Below are 14733 nucleotides of genomic sequence, written 5' to 3'. Positions count from 1 at the left end.
TTAATTTTTAATTCATCATTTGATTAATAAGTAAAAAAAACAAAAATCATTAACTGTAATAAAATATAAAAAACTGTAAACTAATTTTAACAAGAAAACATTTATCATTTTTGTTTAGTTGAAGTTGAACTACTAAAATAACTAAGCTACTGTAAATAAAGTAAAACTAAAACTTAATAAAAAACCATATCCACATTTTTAAAAATAGTAACACTTTATAATGTGCCATTTATTAACATTAGTTAATGTATTAACTAACATGAACAATGAACAATACATTTATTACACTATTTATTAATCTTTAGTTAATGAAAATACAGTCATTCATTGTTCATGTTAGTTCACAGTGCATTAAATAATGTTAACAAACACAACGTGTGATTTTAATTAATTTTGCATTAGTAAATTATGAAATTAACATTAACTAAGATTAATAAATGCTGTAGAAGTATTGCTCATTCTTAGTTCATGTTTGCTTAAGTACACTGTAAAAAAACAGTTTGTTGAGTCAACTTAAAATCATTTGTAACCTGGCTGCCTTAACATTTTAAGTTCAGTCAACTCAAAAAAAGTTTATTCAGCTTGAAATGTTCAATTATACTAAGTGACAACTTAGATATTTGAGTTGAATCAACTTAAAATTTTAAGGCAGCTGGGTTACTTACCCATCTGTTAAGTTTAGCAAACACAAATGTGTAAGTTGTTACTTAGTACAACTTAACATTTCAAGTTGACTAAACTTATTTTAGTTGCCTGAACTTAAAATTTTAGGGCAGCAGGGTAACAAATTATTTTAAGCTGACTCAACAAATTGTGTTTTTTATTTTTTACAGTGTAGTTAATTTATGTTAATGAACCTTACTGTAAAGTGTTACCAAAAAGTAAATAAATAAATAAAAATGAGAAGCACAACACAATTTTAAAAAACTTGTAAAACAAAATAAAATTAATGTATTAACAAAAAATATATTCGCATATCAATGATACTAAAACAACATTGCATGGTAATACTATGTTTATGTTATACCTTCAAGTACCAATACCATGATACATTCATTTGATGCCATGGTATTGACAGTCTAATTTTTAGTATGGGTAAATGCAAGTATTAACCTAAAAAAAAATCAATTTGAACAAACAAACAGTGCAGATATTCCTCTGGACGATCTGTTTGTTTTCCCAAAACATTCTTCATCTTATCTCTCGATAAGAAACACATGCACTTGCTGAGCCATCACTTTAGTCTTGTCACAGAATGATGTCAAAAGAGTTGACGATCCACAGCTGTTAGCAGCTGGAGTGAATATTGTAATGTGCAAATGGGAAGAGCCGACCATGTCATGTTCCCAGCATGTCTCTAAGGGACGTCGCACTCCAGGAGCATTTGTCCAACAGATGATGCATGTATTGAAATGAATAAATAAAGGTGAAGTAAAACATGATCAGCAGATGAATCAATTTTAAGCCTCAAATATACAAAAGGAACGGCGAGTGAAGGTCAACACTGCAACAACAAAGCAGCAGGGAAACATCTGTGTTAAAATAAACCATGAAATAAGGTACAAAAGGCCATGCTGACCTCAAATGTGATAATGCAGTCAATCAGAATCCTGTCTATAGGTGTAAAATCATCTGAGGATTTCCTTTACCACTATATCTTAACCACTAAATAGATTTTATTAGCATGTTGCATTGGTGACATTTGTATAAAATGTATATTTTTCCCCACAGTTATTAAAAGTACCATTTTTCCAGGATCTTGTCTTATTTCTCTGATGATAAATCATACTAAAATATGAGCTTTGGGTCACGTCTAAACCACTAAAGACCCGAACATGTTAGTACCAGTAAACCAGGGTTTTTATTGCTAAATAAAACTAAAATGAAAAGTATTAATATTTTTGTTAGAAATAAAATATAAAGAGTAGATGAAAATCTTAACTTAAGCTAACGAAAATTATAAATGTTGCCTGGGCAAAGTTGAAGCACTACAATTACTGGAAATAAATAAAATACTAAACTAAAATAGTAATTTTTAATATAATATATAAAAATTACATTTTACTTAAATTTTAATTTTAAAAATAACACTGGCATAAATGTGGTCTTAATTTTTCTGCAGCACTGTGAATTTGTAAACGTTTTTTCCCCCCCAAAAACTTGGAAAATCTCTATTTTCCTTTAAAAGTAAACACTATACAAACAACAGATCACAGAATGTGATTTATGTGGAATGTATCAACAAACCACAGACCGTCCTCTTATCGCCTGGCCTTATCACCTGTGACTCATCCCTAATTGACATTAGAATTGCACAGGACGTAACTCCCATGAATTACACCGGAAAAGAGATTAAATAAATTCTGTGGTTAAATGTCGGGTTCTGACGCTTGAGCATCTTATCAGTGTCTCAAATGCATTCCTGAAAAGACTTTTATTGTAGCTCAGATCAAAACAATCTGTCCTCAATTTTGAACGCGTGCATAAAACCTCAGTAGAAAAGACAGCGCAGTCATACTGTGGGCATCCGGTAGTCACTAAATCACACATCATTTCAGATGAGCTCCTGTTTTTGTGTGATAAAACTCTCACTCTATAAACCTCTTTCACACACAGCCTTGACAGACCAGCAGTGGAAGACTTCCTGAACTGATAAAAAGCCACATCTGGTCTCTCACTCCGAGGATTTATAGCCCTGATGTCGATTAAATGTCTTATCGGTCAGTATTTTAAATTGGTTTCTTGCACAAAGAAAGTTTTATCATCATGTTAGCAGAATAGTTTAGAACATTTTTAAAAAAAACTTGTATGCTTATTAAATAATGCTGTTTTTTGTCAAGTGTTCTTATTCACTCTCAGATCCAAATCCACATGCTGTTAATTTTTTCTGGAAGACAAAAGGAGAAATGGTTGATAATAGTGACCAAGATTTTTAAGGGCTAAAATAGCACACCATATGACTCCTGTGCTATATTTCTGACTATCATATGAGGAACAGGCAGATATGCAAGTCATTATTCACTGGTCAACTTTGCCTCTTGCTGAAGCACTGAAAGATACAAAAAAACCCAAAAAAAACAGATCATGTGCATTAAAGGGGTCATCGGATGCCCATTTTCCACAAATTGATATGATTCTTTAGGGTCTTCATAAAAAGTCTATAATATACTTTGGTTAAAAATTCTCAATGGTAGTGTAAAACAACACCCTTTTTACCTTGTCAAAATGAGCTCTGCAAAAATCATCTCATTCTGATGGATTGTTCCTTTAAATGCAAATGAGCTTTGCTCGCCCCGCCCCTCTCTTCTGTGGAGTGTGGAGTGACAGGCTGTGAAGCTTGCTAACTAGCACGTTATTAGGAAAGGCAATTGCAGAGATTCATAAAAAACCCTTACCAGAATAAAGTTGAAATATTTTGAGAATAAGTTGAAATATTTCAAGAACAAAGTCAAAATTTCAAAAATAAAGCAAAAATGATGAGAATAAAGTTGAAATATTTTGAGAATAAAGTCAAAATTATGAGAATAAAGTCAAAATTACAAGAATAAAGTCAAACTATTTCGAGAATAAAGTCGAAATATTTCAAGAATAAAGTCTAAATTATGAGAATAAAGTTGAAATATTTCTAGAATAAAGTCAAAATGTTTTGAGAATAAACTCAAAATTATGGAAATAAAGTCAAAATGTTTTGAGAATAAAGTCGAAATATTTCAAGAATAAAATAGGAATTACGAGAACAAAGTCAAAATGTTTTAAGAATAAATTCGAAATTACGAGAATAAAGTCGAAATGTTTAGAGAATAAAGTAGAAATTATGAGAATAAAGTTAAAATTGTTAAGAGAATAAACTATGAGAAATTTTGAAAATAAAGTAAAAATGTTTTGAGAATAAAGTCGAAATATTTCAAGAATAAAAAAGAAATTACTAGAACAAAGTCAAAATGTTTTGAGAACAAAGTCGAAATATTTAGAGTATAAAGTTTCTTATAATTTCGACTTTATTCTCAAAATATTTTGACTTTATTTTTGTAATTTCGACTTTATTCTGAAAACATTTCAACTTTATTCTCGAAGTATTTCAACTTTATTCTCGTAATTGTTTTTCTTTATTCTGCACTAGAGGGCGAATATTCCAAACAAACAAAGAAACAAAGGTGTAGTTTGATAAAGCCGTAATTAAGTGTGGAATCATGGGAGTTGTCGTTTTCATTCACACAGCCGATGGCAGAAATCATGTTAATCGATGAGCTAATGTTTTAAAGTTTTAGTGAACTCATTGTAGTATGAAGCAAGGTGGGACTGAAAGCCATGGAAACCCGCTGAGCGATTGGCAATGAGAGACGAGCGTGACACACGGCTTGAAAACAGCTGAGCTTTTATTATGCCACAGTTGACCGTTTCCACTTCTTCTAGACATGCGTATAAGAGGTAAAGAAGTGCTGTTTTTTCATGCTAGATACATTTTAGTGTATCCGAGTGAAAATTCTGTAATAATTCTATCTCGGCTTGGTAAACATAAAATACTTTCAAAAACATTTTGAAAAATCTTATTGAGCTCCTAAATTCTGGTCTGATGATTCAGTTGTACATTGTCAAGTTTGAAGCAACACGATGGAGAGAAAATAATGACAGAAGTTTGTTTTGAGTGAACTGTTTTTTGTTGAGAGTTGAATATTTACTATGATGAGAAATAACAGCTGTGAAACGCACAGCAAGAATCTTTAAAAGAATCAAATTTTTACAGAATTTGCTCTAAAACATCAAATCTACTTTATTTTCATCAGTTTAAAATTTAAATTTAATTCGAATGTATTTGAAAACAAGCAGCTGTACAAAGAATGGAACCATGCCTTCCAAAAGCTATATTTATACACAAAGCAATTGTGGTTAGTGAGGAGGCGAGAGCTTCTTTTTACAGACATCATTTTCCAGGGGAGCGTATCGTGTCTCATTATGTTGTTAGTGAACAGGAGACCGTGGTCAGGAAGACCAACTACACAGAGCGGGAGGGTCGGCTCCTCAGCATGGGACGTTACAGAAGAAACCGGTATTTAAAGGCAAGACAGAGAAGGGTACACAAACATTATTTTAAACACAGGCGGTGTTAGATATGGAACATATGGAGACTGAATGAGAAACGAGCGAGCCAATGAAGGAAGGGAGATACGGGGGAAGGACTGCAGACACATTGCTAGGCTAACGCTCATGTGTCGCTGCTCTGTTTACAGTATGCAGAGAAACCCACTGACAGTGTGTCATTACACTGAGATACTAAACACACACAGAGCTCCTCAATTCATACACATCACTGACAATGAAAGAACACACATTTATACACATTAAAATATCTGAAACAACGGCTGACAGTCTTACAAAAACTAAACCACAGAAGGTTTAAACGCCTACTGATACTTCAGAAGGAAGCACGATGCATTAAGAGCCGGGGGGTGAAAACTTTTTGAATCAGGGTAAATTTAACTTATTTTGTCTTCTGGGAAAAATGTAAGTATCTTCTGTAGCTTCTGAAGGGCAGTACTAATTTTAAAAAGTATGATATTTAGGCAAAATAAGAAAAATGTACACATCTTCATTTTGTTTAAAAGTTTTCACCCCTGGCTCGTAATGCACCGTATTTCCTTCTTAAGCATTATTGAGCATTTGAACCTTCTGTAATAGTTGCATATGAGTCCCTCAGTGTGAAAAGATGGATCTCGAAATCATACAGTCATTGTTGGAAAGGGTTCAAATACACAAAAATGCTGTAAAACCAAAGAATTTGTGGGACCTGAAGGATTTTTCTGTAGAACAGCAGGCAGTTTGAACGTTCAGGACCAACAAGGGACTCATGAACAACTATCACTAAAAAAACAGCTGTGGATCATTCAGGTAACAACACAATATTAAGAATCAAATGTACACTTTTTAACAAGGTCATTTTTATAAATTTCTCTTGTGCACTATATGTAAACATCTTTTATGTGAAATATCTACTTCAGGTCTGTACTAAATAAAAAATAACATGCATTTTGTATTGTTTTGATAAAATAATTAACATTTTGCAGATTCTGCAAGGTGTATGTAAACTTTTGACGTTAACCGTACAGTATATAATAGTAAAATAGGGGTAAAACAGTGGTGCCTAATTGTATGTTATCTAGAAAAATCAGGAAAAAAATTGCAGTAACTCTGGAATTATGGTTACTGTCAGCCTACAGTTTGCGAATGCCAGTAGAAATATTCACATAACAGTGCTGTTGTGATTTGTGTAAGTTGGTCATACCCTCCAGATAATTGTGGTCTCTGTTTACCAAACTTAGTATACTGTAAAAAGCCAAGCTTACTCTGTGACTTATTTATCAGAGCAAACCTTCAATTTAGAGTATTATGACAGAAATAAGCACTCCTATCAATCATACAGCTGCCTTTGCCTTACAAAAGAAAAAAATGTGTCGGCATGAGATTTTTGTGCCTCAGTTAACCACATCCCAACATGGGTCATTACCTATATGTGGCTTTTACTCTGACAAAAATAGATCTAATGATATGTTTAATGAATTTTGTGTAAGCAGACAAGTCACCTGAAATAGACACATTTCTATTACACAAGCACCGGTAGGGATATTTTTGTCAACACTTTTTTTTCCGTTTCTGTCTGACAGAAGTATATCCAACTGAACTAAAACTTGAGACAGACACTGTTTTTTGTTCCTAAGTACATGAGCTAAGAACAATCTTTCCCTCTCCTCAAAACCACCAAAAATGCAAATCCCGTACCTGTAACACACTTATCTTCATAGAAAATGTACACACTGATATGTCATGATACAGAAATGACAGAGAAAAAGAGATAGACGGAAAAATGTCTGTCTTTTTCGTGTCTGAACATTGTCTGAGCTTGTGAATCACATAATAAGCTGACTATGACACAACAAAGACTGTCATACTAAAACACACGCACCTTTTAAAATCCTGGTCTTAATAAACACAAACTTATGCAAAAGAACAGGCTTTTAGTATGAATATGTTAGCCTTAAGGTTACCTATAAGCTAATGTGCTCCAAAACAATTTAAAAATTCGCATTTAGAAGATATACGCATTTAAAACATACAGTCTCTAATTTCCGCCAATATGAATCAACGATTTTGATGACATCACCCTGCACTTCAGCTTCTCATCAAACTTTCTGTCCAATCAAATGCTTTCTAGAATCCGAAGCGTCCCACCCCTTACACTATAAATACACGCTGAAGCTGCGGCTGAAATCTGTGACTTGTTCACAGAATTTGTATTTTCTGTATGGTGAATGGCACATAGTGCACTATATAGGGGATAGGGAACGATTCAGACAGTGTAAAAATGCATTCCGTTGGGGCAAATGCAGCATGCACACACCCTGCTCCAGTCTAGAGAGGCAATAGCAAGGAGCGGATCATACGCGTAAGTTGACGCAGGCCACAAAATGTATCAAACACATTTGAATTCTACACAGAATGCTAATTTATATATAGATAATGCGATATGGATGAGATTTTGGCTGACATACGCTGTCGAATGTGGCTCTGTCCCAGGCTGTGAAATATACGAAAGGCTATTGGCCTTTAAAGGTCAACTGAAGTGCTTTGAAACGCAGCGTTATTCTGTGTTGATGTTATTACAACTGAAATAGGAAGACAGGGTGGGACATATCCAGCAGCCCAGCCCCCTTTTTTAAATAGCCAATAGCATTTTGTTTATTTCATAGCTTGGACCAGAGCAGCTGAGCTTGATAAAGCTGCATTTGACAGCTTTATGATAGCCACAATCTCTATAAAAGTTAGCATTCTGTGTAGAATTCAAATGGGTCCCATATATTTTGTGTTCTGCGCTGACTGACACATATGGCACATTTACCGTACAGAAAATACTAATTCTGTGAACAAAAGACTGATTTCAGCCACAGCTTTAGCGTCTATTTATAGTGTAGGGGGCGGGACGCTTCAGATTATAGAACGCGTTTGACTGAACAAAAAGTTTGATGAGAAGCTGCAGTGCAGGCTGATGCCATCAAAATCGTTTATCCATATATTGGCGAAAGTAAGACACTAAGTTTTGAACGCTTATATCTTCTAAATGCAAATTTTGTTTTAGAGCTTACAGATAACCTTAAGGCTAACGTATTTATACTAAAAGCCAAAAAACTTGATTTCATGGGGACCTTAAAGGGGTCATCGGATGCCCATTTTCCACAAGTTGATATGATTCTTTAGGGTCTTAATGAAAAGTCTATAATATACTTTGGTTAAAAATTCTCAGTGGTAGTGTAAACCAACACCCTTTTTACCTTGCCAAAATCAGCTCTGCAAAAATCATCCTGTTCTGGTCGAAGCTGCTTTAAATGTTAACGAGCTCTGCTCACCCCGCCCCTCTCTTCTCTCTGTGGAGTGACGAGCCTGTTTACTTTAGCCGCATTTAGCCAAAAAGCATTTAGCACATTATTAGGAAAGGTGATCACAAAGAGTCATAAAAAAAACCCTTATACTCACTTCTGCTGTAAGTGAAGCTGGATCTCAGTGATTCGCGTGAACATAGACGGATGTATGTAGATCTGGAGGTGCATTCCCTTCACAAACAAACGTAATCCACTGCATCTTCAGCGGTTCAGATGTCAGGAGTAAATGACGACCACTATGTTCATTATTACATCCAGCAACACAACACCTCAATCGCTCAATCGGAGATATTCTTGTCTAACTTACATCCCTGCTCCAGCATCGAAACAATGGAGGTCGGACTATTACAACTAAACTGAGGTAAGACACTCATGTCAATCAAGTATCGTGGGAGTGGCCTCTGTGGGTGTGATGCCACAACGACAGGCATCCTTTAAATGTAATAAGTAATGTAGTGCACAAGTGCGTGACCAAAATAAAATTTAAAAAATGCACTGTGTAAATTAGTTCAGACTGCTCTTTTGTGTACGGACATGGTTGATAGCTGCACAGTCACCATTTTATATCAACTAACTGTAATACTGCATAGGATTTCCATTTGAAATAAAAGCATAAATATATAATAGGCTACGCACTGCAGGTTTCAGAGCGAAACACAAAACATTCACTGACGTGCTTCTCTTGGCAGTGCATTTGCCGGTAAAACGCCAAAATAAAACCTTCCTGATTTAAGCATTATCACACTTTATTCGTTATTTTGTTTATTATTTTATTTTAAAAAACAACTAAATAAAGTGCATATACAGCGGGTACGGAAAGTATTCAGACCCCCTTAAATTTTTCACTCTTTGTTATATTGCAGCCATTTGCTAAAATCATTTAAGTTAAGTTTTTTTTCCTCATTAATGTACACACAGCACCCCATATTGACAGAAAAACACAGAATTGTTGACATTTTTGTAGATTTATTAAAAAAGAAAAACTGAAATATCACATGGTCCTAAGTATTCAGACCCTTTGCTCAGTATTTAGTAGAAGCACCCTTTTGATCTAATACAGCCATGAGTCTTTTTGGGAAAGATGCAACAAGTTTTTCACACCTGGATTTGGGGATCCTCTGCCATTCTTCCTTGTAGATCCTCTCCAGTTCTGTCAGGTTGGATGGTAAACGTTGGTGGACAGCCATTTTTAGGTCTCTCCAGAGATGCTCAATTGGGTTTAAGTCAGGGCTCTGGCTGGGCCATTCAAGAACAGTCACGGAGTTGTTGTGAAGCCACTTCTTCCTTATTTTAGCTGTGTGCTTAGGGTCATTGTCTTGTTGGAAGGTAAACCTTCGGCCCAGTCTGAGGTCCTGAGCACTCTGGAGAAGGTTTTCGTCCAGGATATCCCTGTACTTGGCTGCATTCACCTTTCCCTCGATTGCAACCAGTCGTCCTGTCCATGCAGCTGAAAAACACCCCCACAGCATGATGCTGCCACCACCATGCTTCACTGTTGGGACTGTATTGGACAGGTGATGAGCAGTGCCTGGTTTTCTCCACACATACCGCTTAGAATTAAGGCCAAAAAGTTTTCATCAGACCAGAGAATCTTATTTCTCACCATCTTGGAGTCCTTCAGGTGTTTTTAGCAAACTCCATGCAGGCTTTCATGCGTCTTGCACTGAGGAGAGGCTTCCGTCGGGCCACTCTGCCATAAAGCCCCGACTGGTGGAGGGCTGCAGTGATGGTTGACTTTCTACAACTTTCTCCCATCTCCCGACTGCATCTCTGGAGCTCAGCCACAGTGATCTTTGGGTTCTCCTTTACGTCTCTCACCAAGGCTCTTCTCCCCCGATTTGGGGGGAGAATTTCAGTTTGGCCGGACGGCCAGCTCTAGGAAGGGTTCTGGTCGTCCCAAACATCTTCCATTTAAGGATTATGGAGGCCACTGTGCTCTTAGGAACCTTAAGTGCAGCAGAATTTTTTTTGTAACCTTGGCCAGATCTGTGCCTTGCCACAATTCTGTCTCTGAACTCTTCAGGCAGTTCCTTTTACCTCATGATTCTCATTTGCTCTGACATGCACTGTGAGCTGTAAGGTCTTATATAGACAGGTGTGTGGCTTTTCTAATCAAGTCCAATCAGTATAATCAAACACAGCTGGACTCAAATGAAGGTGTAGAACCATCTCAAGGATGATCAGAAGAAATGGACAGCACCTGAGTTAAATATATGAGTGTCACAGCAAAGGGTCTGAATACTTAGGACCATGTGATATTTCAGTTTCTCTTTTTTAGTAAATCTGCAAAAATGTCAACAATTCTGTGTTTTTCTGTCAATATGGGGTGCTGTGTGTACATTAATGAGGAAAAAAAAATGAACTTAAATGATTTTAGTAAATGGCTGCAATATAACTAAGAGTGAAACATTTAAGGGGGTCTGAATACTTTCCGTACCCACTGTACATTACATGAAACAAAGATTCAAGTCACGTTGACCAATGAAATATGTAGTTTGTGCATTTACTTGAGTCATTATTACGTTATTCCCCAAAACAATATCTAATACATCTGTATGAAGTATTACTTCCATGGAAAAATCACCCTGGATTAAAAGATTAAGGAGGCATTAATGTAAAAATAAATAAAGAAAATAAAACTGCAATGAAGGATGACTGTACAATAATTCAGAACTCATTCTCCGGACACAGTTCCGGATACATATATTAAAGCCAGCAATTAGTTCATCCTCCTAAACTAAGAACAGACACACATATAAACAGCCTCGAGGCTTTCTGGGTGACGGTAAGAAGGGAGGAGTCTGGTCTCCCCACGCACAACCACATCCATGTGTAATTATTTTCCCTCTGAAATAGCACAGACATACAGTCCTCCATCTTCCCCGGGGGCACGTCCCGAACGCAACGTCAACACACCCTTCTTTTGAAGAAATGAGCCAAAAAAGAGAAGAAAAACCCAGAAACATTCAGAACGACAACTAATTATAGTAATATATCGAGACACATACAGCCAAAAGATGCAACCCTCAAAGGAGAACAAAGGATAACTGATAGACAGATGTGCTCTACACCTCCGTCAGGAAACATTTAACAAAACGCGTGACTAAATGGAGTCAAAGACGTGAAGTCGTTAGACATCATGAACCAGGTTAATGAAGATCTTCACTGATCAGATGCCATGAGGTTCAGATATTAACTAAAAGTCATAAAAGTAATCTCACTCGACTGAAGGACTTGAGGGAAAACTGTAGCTTGACCTATGAACTTCTGTCCCTTTCTCAAAGTGTGTTCAGTTGTTTACTTTCATATCAGTCAGTCGTTCTCCTCACTATGTTCTAAGCCTCTCATTGGACATCTCTGAACCGAAGCTTCTTCCTAACAAAGAAAACACGGATCACATGTCTGATGATAGCAATCGATAAAGTTTGACAGTATGAAAAGTGCAAAAATGTTTGCAGATCACACAAGTCGTCCAAGAACAAACCAAGACTCCTGTGGAATGAACCCTCAAGAGAAACTCTGGGCCATAAAGCAGGAAAAACCTCACAGTTATGAAAGTTCAAATATATTTGGTTGGAGACAACAAATGCTGTCAAGTTGACCACATAATTGCTAACATTGCCCCATAGAGCCTTGCAGCAGGGGAAAAGAGACATGCAGAAGCCATTAACTCGCTGACAGCCACCATCTTTGAGATCAATCCAATCGGATGTCCTTGAGAACGACAACACACACACAGACACACAACAAAGTAGCAGTGTTCATCAGCCAACAAATATACTACACCCTTCTCAGTGATGCTTTAAATGACATCACATTACCATTGCCGTAAAATAACCGTATCCTCGCTGGGAACTTCAACACCTTCTTAAAAAACACAGCTGTCATCAGCAGCTCTTTTTCTTACAGTCCTGACAACACCCACTCCACTCGAACCATTTTCAGACTATCACAGATTTCTATCACCCATGAGGCACTACTCTTCATCCCATTTTCTCAAGATGTCCTCACATCATTTTCAGCCTGATTGGCAGCTCTTTTTGGTCACTGTGACAAGATGTTTCTAAGAAGGAAATGCGTTCAGTATTACAAATTTAGGTCTCCACATCATGACAAAATGATATCCAACAACAATAGGGTGAAACACTTTTTCTAAGGTCTAATTTTCTACACCTCAAAATTCAGCTTCAAATGGAACAATACTGACATCTAATGGCAAAAAAAGTTCTGCATATACAGTGAGGATCAAAATTAGAGAACAATCTATAAATTCATGATTTCTTCTGAAATATTGTTAATCTTCATCAAGGCATTTCAACAAAAACCTTAAAAAAAAAATGAAAGAACAGTAACCGCTGTACAGAAGATTGCAACTAAAATTTTGGAGGGTTACAGCTGTCAGAAATTAGTAGGAAGCATAGAGGTCCCTGCTTTGTTTCTCACACTGCGTTGGTGGGATTTTGGTCCACTCTTCTTTTGCTCTCTTCCATAGTTTTGCTAACTGTAGTGGGTTTCTTAGCAATAACTTTGTCTGTGGGTTTAGTTCAGGAGTCCGGCCCGGCCATTTCATTATTTTAATGTTCTTAGCTTTAAGGAACTGCTTTGCAGTGTGACAGGGAGCATTGTCTTGCATGAAAACTGCAGGCTCATTGGGAGATGCTTGCAGGGATAGGAACTGCATGTTGCTGAAGGAGGTTCTGATAAACATTTGCTTTCACCCTGCCATGTGTCTATAAGAGGCCCAACTCCTGCTGCAGAAAACATCCCCCAAACCATGACTCTTCCTCCGCCTTTCACTGACTTCTTACGCACTTGGGGTTCAGTCTTTCCTCAGTTTGATGCCGAACAAAATGTTTCTCATCAGACCCAAATAAATTCATCTTGGTCTCATCACTAAAGTGAACTTTGGAGCAGTTCTCCTCTCTCCACACAACGTGCTCCTCATCAAAAGTAAGCTTAGCCTTTCAAAGCTTTCTGCTGATGAGAGGTTTGGTCACTCCAGATTGTGCCTTCAGTCCAAGTTCTCTTAAACATGCCGAGACAGATCTTTAGCATGTTCAGTGCTGAACCGGCAAGCAATTCCAGCTGCAGTGTTGAACCAATTCCCAACTGAGAGTCTCTGCATTATCCTGCTTTCTCGTGCATTTGTCTTACATGGACGACCAGCCTTTTTGGGGGACTTGAATGAATTAATGTCATTGTCAACGTGCAACATTTGAGAAGTCACAAATTTGAAACGACCAACTTCTATTGCAGTGGCTGAAAGGGTCATTTGGCCTTCATCTGGACAACCCCCACCCCTTGTCATCCAAGGTGTTCATGTCTTTCTTTCCTCAGTCATAAAGAAATTGTTTTTTGAGGCAAAATTTATATGATTTTTCTCCATATAGTGGACTTCTATGGTGCCTGCGAGTTCAAATGCGGCTTCAAATGGCTCTAAATGTTCCCATCCAAAGAAGGGTCTTATCTTATCTTATGTAGGACTATTTTGAAATTGGAGGAGAAAATGAGATGGGAGTTTTTTGACATACCCTACCTGTCATGAACCGGAATACACAAAGTTCACGCAGAGCTAGACAAGACAAACATTTGAGGTTAAAACATTTTTTTTTTTTTTTTTATAGAAAACAACCAATCATTTCGCTAGATAACACCCTTCTTCCTCAGCTGGGATAGTTTAGGGCCCTTTGAAGCTGCATTTAAACTGCATTGGAAGTTCAAACTCACAGGCACTGTAGAAGTCAACTAAATGGAGAACATTCATGAAATTTTAATTCTTGAGTTCAAATATCTCATTCAAGTTTTAATACTGTTTTACAGAAAACAATTTATGAAATATGCTTAAAAAACTGCCCTTCCACTCCTGTTAGAATAACTTCAAATAGGACTATACAGTGACCTTGAAATTGAGGCAACTGTAGGTTATCTAATTTTGATCTCTAGTGTAGCTTCCATTCTAATTTTCTCCATCCATTTTCAAATATAAAATTCACTTTATCAACTTCCATATGAGGTTTCAGACAGGCAAAAAGTTGATCAGGCTTAGCAGGCTTTGTTGTCCCTATAAACAAATAAGTCAATGACACAGGAAGGTTTATGCAAATTTTTGTCTTTTATAAACACATGGGTCAGGAAGGACAACAAAGATAGAGAAATAAAGTACATTAAAAACAAGTGATAATTCCTATTTTAGTGCATTTTCAACCCACAGGCTAATTGTTGGGGAAAATATTCACAGTATACAGATTTGATATAAACAATATGATCACTTCCAATGCACATTAATTATTAAATGTAATAATAC

Source organism: Labeo rohita, chromosome 24 (assembly GCF_022985175.1).
Source record: "Labeo rohita strain BAU-BD-2019 chromosome 24, IGBB_LRoh.1.0, whole genome shotgun sequence".
Classification (NCBI taxonomy): domain Eukaryota; kingdom Metazoa; phylum Chordata; class Actinopteri; order Cypriniformes; family Cyprinidae; genus Labeo; species Labeo rohita.
The sequence above is the reverse complement of the archived record's forward strand: the minus strand, read 5'-3'. Positions refer to the sequence as shown.